Source organism: Lichenostomus cassidix, chromosome Z (genome assembly GCF_008360975.1).
Source record: "Lichenostomus cassidix isolate B80296 chromosome Z, HeHo_3.0, whole genome shotgun sequence".
Classification (NCBI taxonomy): domain Eukaryota; kingdom Metazoa; phylum Chordata; class Aves; order Passeriformes; family Meliphagidae; genus Lichenostomus; species Lichenostomus cassidix.
This window is the reverse complement of record NC_139511.1, coordinates 43,519,902-43,540,152: the sequence shown is the minus strand read 5'-3', so window position 1 is coordinate 43,540,152 and position 20,251 is coordinate 43,519,902. Positions and strand designations below refer to the sequence as shown.

At 38.8% G+C, this 20,251-nt stretch overlaps 1 protein-coding gene across 2 annotated transcripts in view; it reads right to left on the bottom strand.

Moving 5' to 3' along the window:
* The window catches only part of TTC39B (tetratricopeptide repeat domain 39B), a 79,311-nt gene that overhangs the window by 32,571 nt on the left and 26,489 nt on the right, over positions 1-20,251 (bottom strand). The window contains exon 1 of one of the 2 annotated variants that reach the window (XM_085043654.1): positions 14,018-14,243. The exons of the other annotated variant lie outside the window; for it this stretch is intronic. The gene's annotated coding sequence lies outside the window, so the exon portion shown is untranslated. Of the gene's footprint in view, positions 1-14,017; positions 14,244-20,251 lie in introns of those variants that run through there. 2 annotated transcript variants of the gene reach the window in all.

Sequence of the window (20,251 nt, the reverse complement as noted above, 5' to 3'; positions counted from 1 at the left end):
CTCGTGCCCCTGGCTGGAGGCAGGGCCTCTCTAATACTGGTCATGAGGTTCCCCACTAATAATCTATAGAAATGGACTAGAACTTCTCTCCATAGAGTCAGCAGTATGATCAGACCTATCATTCTGCTTGAAAAACTGTTCACTGGAGACTGGAGCAGCAACTTTCCAGGAAAAACTCCCACTTATGGTTGTTTTTTCCCTGCAATTCCCACACCCGTGCATCTAGCATCATGGTAGGTTATCCATCCCACTTCCTTGTACCATTTCCATGGTCCCCCAGGTAAAACCTTAGGGCACCTTGTGGTGTGTATGTTCTATATCCTCTCTCTTGAGCATGAGGATACCTGCTGTCAGTTGTTGAAATACAGGCACACACAGATGGGGAGTACAACATATTCCCTCTGAATTGCCTGAGCTGCTGAGCCAGTTTATCAGTTAGCTTGTCCTCAGATGCAATGATGGAGGAAGGAATACCGTCTTCATATCCCTTGAGTTGCCAAACTGCATCAACCGCTGTTGGTGGTGCATCATCTTTCCAAATTACTGCTGTCAAGGCGTTTCATGTGCCCATGCTGCACTCTGCAGAAATTTCTGCCGCATGGGTAATTGACACAAGATGTGGTCTGGATCCGTGGGGACCTGGGCATTGTCCTCATCAAAATACATAATTTCATGCACAGCTAATTCTCTTAGAAACTGAGTAACTTTCTCTGTTGCAGTCCATTTGCCTACGTTACATGTAATATCATCCTTATAGGGATACGTTTCGCCCTCACAGTCGGTAAGAATTGACTACAGAGACTGAAGACTTACATCTTTTTTCTCACTGCTTTGTCAGTGTCTAAGTACCTTGAAAGTGATCCAGCCACCAGCTGAGAAGCTTCCTTAGCCTCTCATTCCACATTGTTGGCTCCATTGTCCCACCAGCAGACCAGCCAGGAAGTAATACACTCATGGATGATGGCTGAAATCTTTTTGTATCTCCCAGAGCTTGCTCAGGGATAGGGATCAAGTAATGTCTCTTCTGTCTCCTCTGCTAGTTCCTGTAATGGCCTTGATAATGGCTCTGAAAAATTGCCCTTGTGATGGTCCTGATTCATCCCCTTCACCCTCCTTGACTGTTTTTGCTAAAGCATTTTGACTGGGTGACCTTCATATACATTTCTTCTGCTTCTGTGCAGGGCCCACAGAACAGGCCCATGCTGATTCTCTGCTTCAGTGGTTTCAGTGGCAGTGCCGGTCAGTGGGAGTGGAGCAGTCAGAGTGTCTGTCAGGTGGCTGGGGCAGCTGCAGAGGCTGTTGCTGTCTCATTGTCAGATTTGTAGACCTTCTTTCCCTCCTGCAGGTACTGAGCACTGTTGAACATGTTGAACTGGGTCAGGCCCCTATACATTGTAGTGATCTGGGTCCTCTCTGGTGTGCCAGAACACTATTTTTTCAATATTTTACTAGTTGTTCTGGATTCTGCACTTGGTCAGGGCTAAGTTGCAAACATATTGAAGGTGCCAACTGTCCGAGGTACTGGCCCATACAACCCCACACACCCTGCCATGCCAAATTATCCACCTTTTGGGCAGATCTCTGAATAATGTTCTTAATTTTTTGTCTGACCTTAAACAAGACCAGAACCTATGCAACAACAACATGACTCTTAGCAAAGAGCCCAGGCTGGTTTCAAGGGTGGTCAAAGCATAGTCAAAAATCTTTGAAGTCTTGACTACTGTAACCAGCCTGGAAGATATGGAAGGTAAAACAGGAGGGAGGAAGAAAAGATATAGGAAGGAGTCTCACCCACAGGCTGTTCCTCTGAGGAACAACAACCAAAGACAGAATAATTAATTGTTCCCAGGTGAGTCCCAAAGCACAAATGTGCCTGAAATACTGAATATAGACACCAGATTGGTACCAGTGACACTATCACATGACAAGCCCATCCTCTAAAACACACCACACAGAATATGTACTGCAAGTAAGGTATTACTGATATAATATGGAAAAAATGCCACAAGTATGAGAGCAAATAAATTTACATTGTAACTAGCAACTATTAAACCAATACAATGAATGTTTATAGTAATTTCATCTTAACACAATCTGGTCAAATCTGTCCTGATCTCAACCCTTTTTACCCCACACTGGGCACCAAAAAAAGATTGTCATGGTTTAACCCCAGTGGACAGCCAAGTCCCATGCAGTTGCTTGCTAACTCTCACACCAGTGGAATCAGGGAGAGAATTGGAAGGGTAAAAGCTAGAAAACTTGTGGGTTGAGATAAAGGCAGTTTAATAGGGAAAACAAAAGCTGTGCAGACAACTAAAGCAAAACAAGGAATTAATTCACAGCTTCCCATGGTGTTCAGCCATCTCCAGGAGAACAGGGCCCCATCATGCATAATAGTGACATGGAAACACAAATGCCATTACTCTGAATGTCCTCCCCTTCCTTTTTTCTTTCCCCCACTTTTTTGTACTGAGCATGATGTCATACAGTCTGGAATACCCCTCTGGTCAGTTTGGATCACCTGAATCACAGAACCACACCGAATTAAATAGGTTGGAAAAGACATTTGAGATCAAGTCCAACCTGTGACTGAACACCACCACATCAGCTAGACCATGGCACTGAGTGCCTCATTCAGTCTTTTCTTAAACACCTCCAGGGATCGTTATTTCAATACTCCTCTAGGAAGCCCATTCCAATGCCCAATCATTCTTTTTCTGAAGAAATTCCTCCTAATGTCCAACCTGGACCTCCCCTGGTGTCAGAGACTGAAATGTTATAGTTTATGGCTTAAACATCTTCATTAATCATTTTTGCCTATTATAGTAAGACTGTACAAAAGCTGCAAAGTAAAGCCATCAAAAACCTGAATGGGACCCTGAACTACACTGCTCACTGCCCCTTGATGAAGATAAGATAAAGTGACTCAGCCCAGGACTGGGGGAGAAGAATACATTCACAGAGGGATCAACCTTAGCACCTTTGCAGTGGAGACCACAGCCCCAGGGCTATCAGCTGCCAGGCTCACACAGACCTGACACCAAAGTGTAAGGGGAGGAGAGGTTTTGGGTGTGTGGTGAGAAAGCCTCTGGTCAGAGGCAGTGAATGCTCACCCTTTGCTGTGCAGTGGAGCCAAGCTGCAGGGACCCCTTCACCCCGGGAAAAGCTTATCCACAGGAGGGACAGCCGAGGGGCTATCATGGCCCATCAAAGGCCCCCAAAGTGTCCCCAGACCTTACACCAGAGATGATGCAACAAACCCACAGTGTTGCAAGGGACAGTGTCAAACTTGCCCTCCCCAGGGGAGGCACCTGGGCATTCCCAGCTGGCCCAAAACATATATTAATCCACTGGATTCTATACTTTTTGGTGCAGCAGCAGGGACCCTCACCACCCAGAAGCCCAGATGGAGGGGAACAATGAGATGTCATTGGGACCCCTGGAAGGGTGATATGTTTCTATCTAACCCCTGTCACTCTATCCCTGTCCCCCCTACCCCCCACGCACACTTCTTTTCTCTATTTCTTTATTTTTCCTTCTCTTTGCCTCTTTTACTATTAAATAAAATATATGGAATTTTTTGCACCAACATCTAACCTCATCTGGTTTTAACTGTAGTTTTTTGGTATATTTCGAACCTTTCTGGCTTCAATCCATTTCATTCACAAATACTTCGTTTCCTTTGCTTTGTGTGTTTAAACCAATTCATAACACCTGGTGCAGCTTAAGGCTTGCATCCTCTTGTCCTATTGCTGGTTGCCTGGGAGAAGAGACCAACCCTCACCTGGCTACAACCTCCTTACAGGCAGCTGTAGAGAATGATGAGGTCTCCCATGAGCCTCATTTTCTCCAGGCTAAACAACCCCAGCTCCCTCAGCTGCTCCTCATAGGACTTGTGCTCTAGACCTTTCATCATCTTCACTGCCCTTCTCCTTACACACTCCAGCACCTCAATGTGCTTCCCAAACTGGGGTGCCCAGTGCTGGACACAGCACTCCAGGTTAAGCCTAACCTATGCCAAGTACAGAGAGACAATCCCTGCCCTGGTCCTGCTGTTGCAAAACCATGAATAAAGACTTTAGTAGTAGTCATGCTAAGGCTTGGAGGGATCAGTAGGCCTGAGTGTAAACAGTGTTGTGTAGCGAAGTTGCCAGTAGCGATCAAAAGGATCAATAGAGCATACTGATGAGGGTAGAAAGACTTGTCTAAGGAATGTAGCTATAGAACAGTTTATTTAAGTAATCTGCTAAGTGGAGTGTGTGACTTATCTAATAGGGTGTAGTAGATGAATGATGATAAAGAATGTTCAGTTAACGAAAAACAAAGTCACAATGCAATCATAAATCAGGTAGATGTGTCTAGAAATCAAATTCGTTGAGATGAAGCAATTTGGAAAGAAAACATATATATACTCAGTGATTTTGTAGCAGGTTGGGGGCTCTGACTTTTGGACGCGAGTCCCAGGTCCCCAGGGCCCTCAATAAAGCACCGCATAAAATAACTTCGGTTGTTTTGTGTTTCCTCGGTTCGGACAACACTGCTGGCCACTCTATTGCTGATCCAGGCCAGGATGCCATTGGCCTTCTTGGCCACCTGGGCACAGCTGGCTCATGTTCAGCTGCTGTCAGTCTGTACTTTCAGATCCATTTCTGCCTCTCCACTATCCAGTCACTGCCCCAGCCTGTAGCACTGCCAGGGGCTGTAGTGGACGAAGTGCAGGACTCAGCACCTGGCCTTGTTAAACCACACATCCCTGGATTCAGCCCATCAATCCAGCCTGTCCAGATCCCTCTGCAGGGCTCTCCTACCCTCCAGCAGATCAACACTTGCACCCAGCTTGGTGGCATCTGCGAATTTGCTAATGGTAGCATCAATCCCATCATCCAGATCATAAGTAAAGATATTAAACAGGACTGGCCCCAGCACTGATCCCTGTGCGACACCACTAGGGACTGGCCACCAGCTGGATGAGCACCATTCACCACCACTTTCTGGACCTGGCCATGCAGACAGTTTTTAACCCAGAGAAAGGTGCACCTGTCCAATCTGTGGGCTGCCAGCTCCTCCAGGAGAGTGCTGTGGGACACAGTATCAAAGGCTTTGCTGAAGTCCAGGCAGACAACATCCACAGCCTTCCCCTCATGCACCAGGCAGGTCAGCTGGTCATAAGAGGAGACCAGATTGGTCAGACAGGACTTGCACCTCCTAAATCCATGCTGTCCTCGTTGTGACCACTCCCAATCTCCCATGCATACCTAGCCTCCTTACTACTGTGGCAGCACAGAAAGCAGAAAAGGTCTTGGCTCTATGTAAGCCCTGCTCAGCAGTAACAAAAACATCTCTATATAATCAACCCTGTTTTGCAAACCCAAAACACAGCCCCATACCAGCCAATGTGAAGAAAGTTAACTCCACCCCAGCCAAAACCAGCCCGATCTCATTCACTTCTAAATGAAAACAAAAAACAGAAAAAATGTGCTATATTGAATATTACACAAAGATAATAATGTCACATTACAAGGAGAATAAAACACTACTGAGTTACTGTCCAGGAGTTTTAGGGATACTTTTTCCCCAACACACAGCATTTTTAAAGTTTTCCTCTCACTACTATTGCAAACCTCTTTTATGAAAGAGGAAATGTTGTGAATTCCAGCAACAGTTTGTGTATCTTGAGCTTGGTGCTGAACTACTCATTAAATTGTTCCAATTCAGTGGGGATATACTGTCCATAAGCAAGTTATTAGCAGCTTTAAGTAGGTTCTTCTAATAAACTACTTGGAACCACAAGAGAAACAAAGCATGAGAATATGACCTGAAAATCCCCAAATATATTGGAATATTCACTGTTAGGATAACAATCCTCAGGATGTACACCAAGCAAGAACATTATTAATTTAAAATGTCAAAACAGTTTACAGGTTATGTCACTTTCTTCCCCCTCTACAGATATGTTAAAAAGGGAGTATAACTACTAGCCTAAAACAAATGAAAAGTCACTGCATTAGTATGGAAAAGTTATTTAAATATGAGTAATGAGTTAGACAATGACATCTATCTCTCCCCATCAGGGCTCAGTGTTAAAGAGTATTCCTGAAAAGCCATTATATAACTCAAGTTAAACATTAACTTGGTACACGTTGCTGGTGTTGTATTTGCAGAAGATTTAGTATGCTTTTAACAATCACCCCAGGCCCAATGATTTACCAACTCATCTCTTGCAAGGGGATTCTGGAGCTAGAAATGGGAGAACTGTAGAAAAAAAAATACCTGTGATCCACCAATGCCTTCCACATTTTAAATTACACAATTAGGAGTGAGTCCCACATCATTTTACTAACATCAGCTAGACTCAAATGTTCAAGCAACACTTAGCCTGAATAGGGATTGAAGAAATTCATTTTTAAACTTCTAAACTTCCTTTCATTAGCTCTTTTTACAACACAGCCAAAATAACCAGCCTTATCTGATAACATATAATTGCCAGCAAGTTGGTTTTGTTCAGCTACTGTTCTGATCAGTGGAAGCCTCACTGGACTATAGTTACTGAAAACAGTTGTAGTCGTTAGTGGGAATAAAGGAAAAACTTCAAGTAATAAAGACCACAAAGATGTGAAACTAGCAATAACAATTTTGTTTTAACATAGTCATATTAAGATGCAAATCTGACACAAACTAAAGGAGTAAAAATAAGATTCTCTTAAAAATGCAGGGTATATAAAGAGTATGTTATTTTGTGTATAACTATCAAGAAAACAAAATGCATTGCAATTATGAGAACATTTTCCCAGGACACAAACACTTTAGCAAAAAAGTGAGCCTTAACATTTAGAGAAACTTAACCAGAAGAAGACTGTTTTAGAGGCATTTGTTTGCACAAACTTATATAAAAAACATCCTGTATGTGAATTACAGTATCAACAGGTAGGGCAGCAGGAAGCTACTATCTGCAGTACTCTTCTTGAGCAACATATATGCAAGCATCTGCTGGACTATTTACTGCCAAGCTAACGATGACAAAAGAGCTCTAAAATGGATTGCTCTCAGATGGTTCTTGTCTTCTGTAGAAAAACTGTTAACACAAATATTCATAATACACTACCAAAATCTGATAGTGTCACTATTCTGAATATTTCTATACTTCCTGAAGTAGATCTTTCCCTTCATAGCAATCAAAAAACTCAGTATTGAACTGTTTATGTTCTACCACATCAAAAAGAGTAACAGTCTTGTTGTCAGTCTTAAACAGCCAGGATATGACATCTTAATGGCAAATAACAGCTGATCCTCACTAGAATCTCTTCCATAGCTCCATTTTCTGGGCTAGAAGGCTCTGGGTATTTTTGAACACTGCTCTATTTTAACTTAATTGATCATTTGGAGTGTCCAAGAACAGCGGTCATTTTAAAGCTTTTTGGCTGATAGGATCCCTCTTCCCCTCCCTTCACATATCAAAGGCACTATGTGCAGACATGTGGTTGTTTCACACATGTGGCACTGAGCTATGTGCTGATGTGCACTGCCATGCACACTTACTGTAAAATGAACTCAAATCTTCAGCATACACCCGTGAGGGCTGGAACCCACTGTCTCTCTGGAAGACTTTTTCCCACCCAACATCAAAAGATGTACTAAACTACAGTATCAAAGGTCACAGTTTACAGCTCACAAAGATATCATTAAATCATCACTTCATGTCTTGTATGGCTTTACATTGCCAAAATGCACTTGATGTCCTCTTGCCTGGTTTTACTATATAGCAAAGATCCAAAACATTTGAAAAACTGTCACCAACACATTACTACCCTTTTTTTAGACTCAAATGACTGAGACATTTTGTCTGTTCCTGGCCTCCTCCTTTTCACTGTACATTTTAATTTTAAACTACACTTCAAATTAGAAGTATGTCACTAGGAAAAGGATACTATCCTCCTTAATTCTGCAATATTTAAAAATCATGCTTTAAAAACAAGGGAATTGTTAATGAAGAGGTTCTTTGTTGTTGCTTTCTGTCAGTCATCAGACACTCAAACACTGTAAGTCCTGTTATAGCCTACTGCTACTTCTACTGCTACTGCTACTCAATGAAGTGGAAACAGTCATTCTTTTCTATGACAGAGACACTTCCTGTCTTTCTTCCTAGCTCTGTAAAATACCAGTACAGACCCCGTATATTATTTTCTTCAACTATTTTATCTTTCACCAACACGTGTCAATTCCTCTTGAGATTCAACACCTTGCCTCTTTAAGGCGTCACATTCTTTCAATAAGCTTTAAGCATAAAATGCCAACTGTGTCTCTGTCTGTGAGTAACAAATACCATCTCCACCATGTTTGTTTAAGGAAACACCAGTGAACTGTAGTTCTTAGTACCTATTTAATGTTCATCCAAATAGAGGGCAGTATCCTATGTCTATGAAAAGTTTGCAAGTTGCTTATCTCCTTAGGAACATTTTTTTAATGTTTTGTCCTTGAAATATCTATTAAAAGGCTGCATTTGATGTTTTTATATGCACAACTAGCAACTGCAAAGATTTGAAATGTCCAACAAGAACTAGTTTCACATTAAAAGTAGCATACATCCATGTGTATTCATTATATCTAAGCAACCATACAAGAAACTCAAGTATTACTTCTGCTATCTGGAAATACTTCAAGTAACTTTCTTTGTATTTTTAAAGCATTGGACTCCTCACCATTATGTTTGTAATTTGAAAAGGAAAATGGCCTTTGTTTCTTATCCTTCTCATCTATTATTCATATACAAACCAACAGTAATACTTCTATTTTCTGCCTAGTGCTGTGCCACAGTTTAGCTTGGATCCTTTCTTAAGAGACCATATTATCTGCTATCACTTTTATCAGTTATTTGCACAGGCATCAAGGTGCAACACAAGTCATCAAACAGAAGGTAAGATACTTGCAGCAGTACTACCTACCTACCTACCAACCACAGGGCAGCGGGTTGCACTAGTTCTCATGGCAAATGCCCACCAAGAGCATTATGACATGAAGCAAAAACCAACATAAAATACCTTGTTGTTAAATCTTACTGAGATATTCTGTTAGGTCTACATTTTATGTTCTAGACAGTTTAGTGAAGGATGGCTGAAGGCAATACAACCCACTGACACATACAGAAAATGTTCAGAAAAACAAAAGAAAGCAGCCTTTTATTTGTGTTGGATTTTCCTATTACAAAGGACTACTCCTTAACTTCCTAAGTGTGAAACTTCTGTATGATTTGTTTTCAAACAAACACAAGCAGAAATAAATGACCCTTAGGAACAATTTCTGTATCAAATCTGAAACTCAGGGATTGTCATGAACATCCGTTATTCTGAGGGACTACTGACATATGCAAGAAACTGCACACACACCTCAACCCCATACCCTGCTAGAGCTGGCACATGTCTTTCAGTATCTTGTTGGACAGGTACAGAACTCAGCCTCTGAAGTGCATCAGGCAAGCCTCATGAAGCTGAATTTTATTCTTTTGCCTATATGCATGCTATGCATACCTCTCACCCAGTGAACAATTCAGAAATGAGGATTCAAATTGAGTAGCCTGTCTCACAGTTGGACATTTCTTGCTGCTAACATATTAAAGCATACTAAATCTTTGACATTAAAATGATCACAGTATTTTTAAATGGCCAATCACAGCCAGTTTATGAACAAAAAGGATTCTTAAACCTTTTTTGTTAAAGTAACCAGGGAAATACAAAATATCACGTGACCAATATTTTTTCTAATGCAAACAGAAAAGTTGTTGCAAACCCTTTTACCATTTTATCTAAAACCCAGACTTCAACACCACTTGTAATCACACAACAGAAAAATGGCCATAAGAAAAATGCCTTAAGCCATACAGCTTGGTGTTTGAAGTTATTTACCATTTATGTCAATCAGTTCCTATACTAGGCTATTACCATTAATAGAGAAAGTCTGAAAACTCCAGCCACCTGGTCAGTATAGTAAGCAGTAATTTATTGTACCCATGTATTAAATTCACTAGTCATATCTCCCCAGCAAATTCTGCACTCATTATGCATGCATCCCTTTTTATGAGAAGCATGAATTTTAGGTAAATAAAATATTTAAGGTGAGCACTGAAAAATATTTCTTGCCAATGCAAGACAAGATTTTATTCTTTTGAAGGTTCAGTGTCTTCACTGTTTCAGAACTTCACCAATGCATGCGATACTCTGTTTGCAAAATAGCCATTTAAAAAACCCCAACTGGCATCAAAACTATGCAGTGCTGTGCTAGCCAAATTTGCAAACTGGCATAAATTACTTTAAAAGCTCACCATATTAAAATGTGTTCAACATCAGGCAATTTTTGAAAAGAAGGAAACAAACAAAAATAATCAAAAAAAGCCACCAGAAAACATTCAACTGAAAAACAGCCCCTAAATGCTCATTTAGTTTAAGTTACATTAGTTTACATAGCCTGGTATTCTGACAAAACCATCAGGGTAACACACTTACTTTCACTTACCCCTCCCTGAGGACTTCCTTACACACTGTATTTAAAATCCCATTCTACAGCAGAGAGAGGCAAACAGCATTATCCTTACTGAAGTCCTTCCTGGGCAGTAGCTTTCCCTTGAATTTTTGGAGACACCTATTAACCCACAGAACTGGTAACTGCACATGATGAAAACACCATGGTAGAAACCAGTTCAGATCAGTGTGGTTGCACCTTCCTCCTCAACACTACCTGACCATGAGATAGTGGCATTTAGCCAGCTATTTGTAAATCTGTATCCATTAATTTCTGGATCATTGCTGCAATACCAAGGGATCTGCCTACATGATCCTTTGAATGATCAAGCCATCTCACCACTAGGGCATTTTCTTTTCCTTTAATAGGACTGAGGTTTTTGTTTCATTATTTTGGGGGTTTTGTTTATGGTTTGGTTTGTTGTTTGTGATTTTTTTAATTAAATTATTTCTTCTCCTTCATCTTACAGCTGTGACAGAAAAAAAGATGCAGAGCAAAAAAAGAACAGGAGCTAGGTATACAAATTACACATTTGTATACATAAAGCACTGGAAACTATTTTTCAAAAGCAACAGCTGTAGATAAGGAGTTGCAGCTCTCAGAAGAAGAGGCAGTGAGAAGTGAAGAGGTAGCTGAGGGAGTCAAAAAGAGGTAGATGCCCCTATTTTAAATCAATCATTATTAAAATAAAATGCATAAAAATGAGCTGATAATGACCTTTAAGTTTTAATCTGTACCTTAGCATTGTCAAAAAAAGGTCAAACTGATAGCTTTTCATAGACTATTGGAATTTCACTAAGAGATGATTTTAATTGATCCATTGTTATATATTACATGTAACATTATACCTGTTAAGGTAACAACAAAGCAAGGACAAGGATGGCAGATAAAGCTCTGTCTTACAGACCAGAAGCTGGGGGCAGGGGAATATGCTAGCATTTTTGGAAAAGTGTTTGCCCTCTCTTTCTTTTTAGAGATGGAAGTTCCAGTTCAGGCTCTGCTAAATTAAACGGATTTATGTACAGGAGACAACGTTTTATTTTAGGAGTTACTACTGCTCACAGCAGCAGAAATATTTGTAATGCTGTCTTATGACTGAAATGCATTGAAAGACCATCAAATACACAAAAACTACATACACAAACAAAAATTACGTGTTAGAAGTCTCATCTGATCTTGAAATTTAAATGTCAGATCACCACATGTCAGGAGACCAATAATGTTTATTTGCTTTACATTCTGCATGCAAGTTTTGTTTGCAATCTCAAACTTAGAGGGCACACACGGATTATCTTTCTTCTAGTCAGAAAGCAGCCCAGCACCCACAGCACTGCTTCATGTGAATCTAACAACTGACTACAGGAAACTGATCAGGAGGTTTAACTTCCAAACATTTCAATGACTGAGGGGGCTGGGAGGGATGATGAGACAAGAGAACTTTCCTAGTGGACTGTGTTATTTAAAACATGGATTTTGCTTATCTACGTATCTATTATCAATGCAGCATCTAAACACCGCAAGAAAATACTGATGGGTGTATCCTCACGTATTACTACTCTACAGATACAATGAAGCAACAGAATAAATGCAAAGGAAGAAAATATAAGCGAAGTTGACCATCTGCTTGACTGTCAGGTGCCACAGGAAATAGTGCCAAGACTAAGCTCATCTTGCTGGCTGACCATCAACCCACCATTGCCAACTGAGTCTACTCCTCTGCAAATAACAGAGGAGTAGACATTTCTAGCCACTTTACTGTCTTATTTGTACTTCTAAAAAGAAACATGAGCGTTGCCAAATGTTTCAGATTTTGACTTATTATTCAGATTCAGTAAACCAATAATCAATTTATTGCAGGTCAGGTGTTTTTATCATCTGAGAAACACAGGAAGCTTTATCTGAAACCAAGTTCCTAATTTCAACAGCAAATTGTACTGCACATGAACAGAGAGATCCAAACTTCCCGTAAGGACAAAGCCATATTGTGAGAGCAAGATGCATGCCAACTACTTAGGTTACTATTTACCCACGTGAATAGGCACACACAGTTCATTTGACCACTAAAATGATTACAAAATTATCCTATTTAAACATATCAAGCCACTCCAGTACAAATTTGACACAGCACTGCAAAATATATGTACACCAAGAAACTGCCAACAAAACAAGCAGATCACAGACATTTAGAATTGACCACAGTCTGACAGAGAAGGCAGAAGAATCAAATAACTGTCGGTATTGGTTTGCAGGTAGAAGAAAACTCTGATTTACACTATTCTGTTCAACACTGCTAGGAATACATACCAGTATAAAAGGTCACCAGATTTGTTTAATAGAACTCTGTGGTTAGACAGGATTTTTAGATGTAAGTTTTAACACGAGATCTTTGCAGGTAAACTGAAACTTTACTGTGTTTGAATACTCCTTATCAGACTAATAGTTTGTATCAAATAATCCAGCTGAGGTCAATACATGCAATACTGTGTACAAAAATGATGACCTGAATATGGTAGACAGCGATACTGCCAAAGCTTAATATATAGCAAGTAGATACAGACACATTGATGTTCACCATAAAAAAATATGTAATTTTGATCTGTTCAACATTTCTGCTAGCAAGTAGGTTTAAATAAGGCATACTGGAAAGAAAATAGGTTGAGAAAGAACCTCCTTGAAGAGCTAGCATATATAAATAATAATGACAGCTTACTGGCAGTTTTACATGAAGTGAATAAAAATTTCACTTATCTTGCCATGGAAAAAAAGAAAAAATAAATCATGCTGCAAGTAGGACAGCAGATCAGGCCAGATGTTTATGGGACTAACACTGCGTCACACAAATATTGGCCCAGATCCAAAGTGACAATTAGGACACCATGATCCTAGCAAGACACTCTTCCTAAACTTCAAACCAATTTACTTGAATTTATTACATAGTGAACTTACAGCCCATGCTGGAGGTATTCTGAAATAAATGAAGTCTCTAAAAGTACACGGCATTTCACTTAACATCTTGTGCATTGAAAGCACAGCACTCCATCCCATGAAATAAATTATTTATGTTTAAGTAAAAAATTATATAACCCCAAATGGTTAAATCAGCACGGCTACCAGGAGCGGAAGACTCAGTCTATAAATGGAAAAAAGTAACTGTAAATCTGATACTGTCCTTAAATTACCACATTTTAAAGAATGGCATCCCAAAATACACACCTTGCAGTGTTCTACAACCTACAGTATCTGAGCTGATTAAGCACTGACATCAGCAGAGAAGCTTCTGCTCTCTAAAAGCATTGTTCACTGCTGCAAAGTGCAGAGGAGAAACAATTATTTCATAATCCCATTGTGAATATATTGTTTTTTCTTTATCTGCAAGAGAATCCATATAAAAAAAACAATGTTGTAGTTTGACATACCTGCCAAAGCAAATCTTCACAGGCAAAATCCCATAAATCTTACTACCACATTCATAATTTCAAGGACTATTAGGCAGAGATAATATACTTACAGGATTAATTCAGTTAACTTCAGGTATGTAAATATAGTCCTTGTGTAAAAATAAGTGCTGCTTCTTTCACTCTTTTTCCACTGTGCGCACACACAGAGAAAAAAAAAAAAACAACAAAAAGACGAAGAAAAGCATAAAGAGAAAACTGATTCTGTTTTATGTCTCAATATCCATGAGGTTTCATTAATGAGTTACCAAGCAAAAAGAATAAAAGTTTCCATGCCAGCAGCTGGCAACACAGGCACTCTCCATAGCCGAATTCAAAAGAAATGTCAGTGAGAGTGGCAGCAGCTACAGTCAATGCTGGAAGCTGATGCCTCTGCAGGAAGAGGATGCTGGGAGATTCTCCCAATCTGTGCTGCAGCCTAATTCTAATCCATCACTCCTAACTGCAAGGAGAAAATGGAGACATGAGGAACGCAAAGTAAATTATATTTAAAGACAAAAAAGGAGTCACCTCAGTACTTCCTGAATATAAAAAAAAAGCCACAATTAAAGTCAGACAGAAAAGGACAAGTATGCTAATGAAACTGCAGTAAAGTATATTAAAGCAACAGCAGAAAAGCTAGATCAAATATATGAGAGTTGATAGAAAGGAATACTGAAGAAAAATAACTAGCTCATGTTTGATTTTCTGTATTTGACAGTACTCAAACATATTACCACTTTTTTTAATTAACCCTTTGACTTTTTTTCGCCCCAGAAATCCAGATTTTTAGCTAGAGTTCCATAACCAAAACAAATCACTAGCACAGAGAGGCTGCTAATAACCAGTTCTCTTCAAGAATATCAGCAGCAATAGGAGAAAGCAGGAGTCAAAAGCAAAACAGCTACAGCATAGATGTTTCATCCCCTTGGTCTAATCTCTTTAGATGAGATATGATGAAAGCATAGCACATGGGAGTCAAGCAGCAGAAAATTAAACTATGTCCTCCACTATTACCTTCAGAAAGTATTCTTTAAAGCTGTACCAACTGGACTAATAGTACCTATTTCTAGCTATGTTTACAAAATACAAACTGAGATTACAAAAGACAAACTGAGATTTACTCAAAACAGTGTCTCATACAAATCTTTTAAAGCAAAATGCAGGAAACTGTGTTTGCATTTACTTATTTCTGCTGCGTGCTAAGTAGTATCAGCAGTAATACCTCAAACCAATTTATTTAAACAACTTACTTTTGTTAAAACGTTTTTATTTGTAACATACTGGGAAAGAATTGCACAGTATTTCCGAAAACAACTGTGGAAACCAAGGGCTATGATCAGGTAAAAAAAAGTTTTGTAAACCTTGTAAACCTTTCAAAGAGATGAGATTGACAGCTGTAATTTATGGGCAACAGCACCTTTAAAATCAGGACATTACTACCTTTTCCATATAACTTCACCCAGAAGTGTTAAAGACCAAGGAGTTCAGAGATATATACATCCAAGTTCTCCACCATGTCACTAGAAGCAGTGCTAATGCTTATTGTCAGTTAATATATTAACAATATTGGGGGCAGGGAAAGTCACAGTGCCAGGATTTCTGTGATGTTGACTACACATGAAGGGTAGGTGAGTTTCAATCAAGGTTGCACTGTTTCCTAGAAATCAACTCAATTTCCCCATAAAACATACAGTGGTCTGTTTTTAACACAGCATAAGTTCCAGACAGTCCACACTTGATGGCTCAGAAACTATTTTCCAGAAAAAGCTGAGTGAGTCAGAAGCATATTTCCACAAAGCTGACAAAAGCAAGCTTTCTGTCTGCAAATATCAACCCATGCTCAAAAGTTTCTTCCCTGGGTTTCTTAATGGAAAATGAACTAATAGGCACTCACTATGCATTCTACTCTGATTGTTTTCCAAAATGCTCGGAGACAGCTTTTAATGGTTAGGACAGGTGAGGGAAGGGGTGGACATGGCACAACCAAATCAAACAACACTTAAAAATCAGGACTTTTTTTTGTTTGTTTGATGTTGTAAAATAAAGAAAGAGGCAAATCTTGGTTTCAATCTGTTTTCCTTAAAAACAATCCTCCTTCTCAACATCTGACCAAATCACAGCCAGCAATTTATTCTTTTTCTTCATTGATGAATTAAAACCCATCTTCCCATTTTCTTATCTAAAGCACTTCTGTCTTCCTGGTTGTACCCCCAATCTAAAAATCTACATCACTTTCCTAGTCTTTGAAGTTACTCAGAGAAGGCAATTCTTGAGCTGCATGACTACCAATAGTGTCATGCAGTCTTTATTAAAGCGTGGAACAAACATTACTTTCCTGAAAGACATTTAATGAAAGAAAACACAGATGTCATCATGCATTCCAGCATAATATCAAGATTCCAACATGACATTAAATAAATTCTAGAAATCTCCAGGAACCCCCACCCCAAAAATAATATGTGCCTTTAACACCATGGTGTTAATTCATAATGAAAGAACAAGCCACAGAGCAGCAAACAAATACTTAGGCTCAATTAATACAGATTTCTTTTGGTGAACATGTGATAACGGAAAACCAGGCTGTAGTATGTTTCTCTGCACCAGCCTTTCAGCAAAGGCTTGCAAGAGAATAACTAGGTGTGGAAAACATGCAGAGTTTGGGCAGTTCTGTGTACAATGTCCCTGAGATGGTTTTTTTGGCTTTGGGTTTCTATTTAACTCCTCACTTTCTAAAGAGCTATAAACACAAGTGGAATCGCAAATTTCAAAGTGAACAGAAGATATCAATACAAAAAATAGCTCAACATGGCCTTAAGTCTTCTACTCAAATACAAACACAGAGAAATCTTACACCACAGGCGAAAGGTGTAGTTGCAATAAACATGTAAATGTTCGGAATTACGTAATTACTACCCAGTCAAAACCTCTCAAGATTTAAAAATTTATAATCTTGGAACTGTTTGGGGTAAGGAAAGATCAGTGAGATAAGGCTGCTGTATCACTACTGCTGTTCCAAATCTTGAAACTGACAATATAAAACAGCTACTCTGTCGTATTTTTATATTTATGCAGCCATGAAAATATTATCTGCTAGAAACAAAAATTGCCTTTACTGAAAATTTTTTCCACTGACCTTGAGGGGCAAACATAAGAAAAATAAAATGTTAATCATTTAAATTGCCACAGCTGCTTCTCACCATTTTAAGATAATGTGAGTTTAATGTGAGTTTAAATTTATGAAGACGGGAACTGTTTCTAAAAGTTCTTGGCTCCCTGAATTAAAATTTGAATTTTGAGTCATTCCCTTAACTGTTCAATTTCATTCACTGACAAAACACTCACATGTGCAGGTATAACTGAAATCTTAACTACACTTCTGAGATTACAAGGATAACCTCCTCTAACTTCCTTAAACACTTCTGGCCCTTAATCTATCACCCCAGTAATACCACACAGAGCTGCTTTGGTAGGATCAAGGATTAACAGCATCGAGCTTTGGGTAGGCAAAGAAAATGCAAAAGACAATCAATGAAGTTTGCCCCTTTTTGCCGAAACTTTTAAAGACAAAAAATCCCAAGAATTCCATTCGTGATCAAAAATCATCTGTGTGCTTTGCCTACAGAATGCAAGTTCCCACTTTTTCAATACGTAATGCTTTAAATGTGTTTAAATGAGATCTCACTATCTTTCTACTGATGCCATAATTCAGGGTCTGGTGTCAGAAATTTCTATATAAATAGCACAACATGAAGACTTCCTCCACTTATGAACTGCTTCAGCAGTCAGGCAGACTACTGTATTCCTTCCTAAAGAAGAAGCATCTTCTATAAACATACACACACAGCAACCATAATACAGCTATCTAAAGGCTGCTATTTATTTGCATAAGCCTCTGATATCGGGGTAGGAAATAAAGCCTCCATCTTTGCCTTTACCTCACAGAGAAAGACTGGACGGCAATCTGATGAAGATTGTATGGACAAACACAAGAACTTGATGGCTACTTACTCCTGTCACATACAGATGACATTTTAAGGAACAGCAAGTATAATAAGATGGGCAGAAATACCAACAGAATTAATACTTCATACACGTTCCAAATTGAGAACTTCAGAGGATAAAATACACACAGAAATCAAAATAGCAGTGGCAAAGTCAGTACATGCTCAGCACAATACAGGGATGGTTAAAAACTGTTGAGAACTCAAACCACTTTTAATCCAGTCGTAAAGCCAAAGGTAAGATAATTTAGAAAATTATACTCTGGCCAGAGAAAAAATACATATCAGCATTCTACAAAGAGATTTTCTGAATAACTTGAGTAAAAAGGTAGCAGAAATACATTGAAAAAAATTCATAGAAGCTGAGAATTATCTTGTTCACTAAGACTAAATTTAAAGTTGTAGTTTTGCCTCAGTAGGATTTAGGTATTGATAAGGGATATTTTGCAAGTACTAAATAAAAGAATAAACCAAATAAAAATCTGTTCCATCCACACATGTTTTTGAACCTGTAGATGCTTGGCAGGCATCAAGTAACCTTGTGAAACACAACCACCCAAAACTTAGAAGTAAACAAACACTCCAGTGTAAAAATGGGGAAATACCTGGTAAAAAGCAGTCTACCAGCACCAAATCTCTTGCCAGAGGCTTGAATTTCCACAACAGAAATCACAGTCCACAGTTATTCAGTTCCTTTTACAATAGAATATGCCAATGAAACTAGTTCTGAGTTAACACAAACAAGTAATAGTGAATTTACTTTGACGTGTATCCCACCTATTCTCTTTGGAAGGTTGAAGATGCTATATCAAGAGTTATTATCAAACCAGCACTTTGAAAACTCAGTTACTTTTGTTGGCAGAGAAGACATTAAATGCTAATGCTTGCTTTAAGTAAAATGGCAGAGTGATCTACTGTAACAACCCTTCTTCAGCTTTAGCACCAGGGAACAAAATTTACAGTAAACAACTCTATTTAAAGGTTCCTTCACATTTCTACAAACAAGTGTTTTGAGATCATGACATGTTTTGGAGTTGCTGCTTACATCTAAAGTACCTACCAAGCAGAAGATGACAAAAGAGTCTAGACAGAGAATCTAATACATTTAAACTACTGGAATGAAGACTGTTTTCCTCCTGGGCCTGTCCTCAGATCCAATAGCCAGCACACAAGATTCAGGAAAGGGTTTTATCCTATTAGGATAAATCACTGGTCTTTCAACATCTAGCCTGCACAATCTGGTATCCATAGGTAAGCAAAAATATTTAAAGAATAAAGGCAGTTAAAGCCAAGTTGAATTAGCAAAACCATTTATTAGCATCTACTGGTGCAAAATACAAAGCAGTGTTACCCTATACATATTTTACACTACGAATTGAAGAGTAACGTATGAAATACTATGAAGATCTGGTTGTCATTTATTCTTTCCCGATTCTCTAAACAAACATGATTATCTGACAGAATCTGAACTAAAACTATCTCAAAAGTAAACACTTTTGTCTTTGTTGACACAAGTCCCTATGAAACAACTCCATTTGAGTTAAATTCAATTGGATATAACTAACTGCAAAAAAGCATGCAAGCCAATGCCAGGCATATGACCACAGAGCTGTAGCAATGCCACCTTCCTATCCAAAATAAGGGAGAATGAAACACTGGCACAGAAAAATGGTGAAAGTGAATGTTATCAACAGCAAAATCAAAAAAATAGATACAGCTTCCCAGAAGCTTAAACCTCTGGCCATGCATTGTTTCAATACAGTAATGAAAAAACTACTATTAATTCTAGATAGAGAAAGGTCAGGAACAACCAGTTCGGACTGGTTACATTATGTTTAGGAAAAGCTTTCCCTCAGGCAAACTACCAGCATTATCTGAAAACAACAATCAAAGCATTTCAAGAAAGATAAGATTGAAGATTTCCACAAAACATTCCAAGATTTTTTCAGTTCCTTAGGCACATTTTTTAAAAACAGCTGTATCTTCTACAGAACTGGAAAAAGGAGAGTCTAATCCAGTGAAGAATCCCACCCGTATACAAAAGTATGGACACATTCACTATGTTCAACTAGTGAAGTTAAGTAACAACATGACTTTTTGTCCCATTAATATTCTCTCCATTATCCTACACCTCTCTTCTACATAATGCTTATTACAGGTAGAAGCAATACCAGCCAGAATAAACTAACATGCTAACTTCTAACTTCTATAATGAAAAGTGTTTCTGTAAGACAGTTATGAACACAGAAGAGACACTCAGGAAGAAAAATCAAAGTTCTGCATGACAAAAATAAACAACCATGC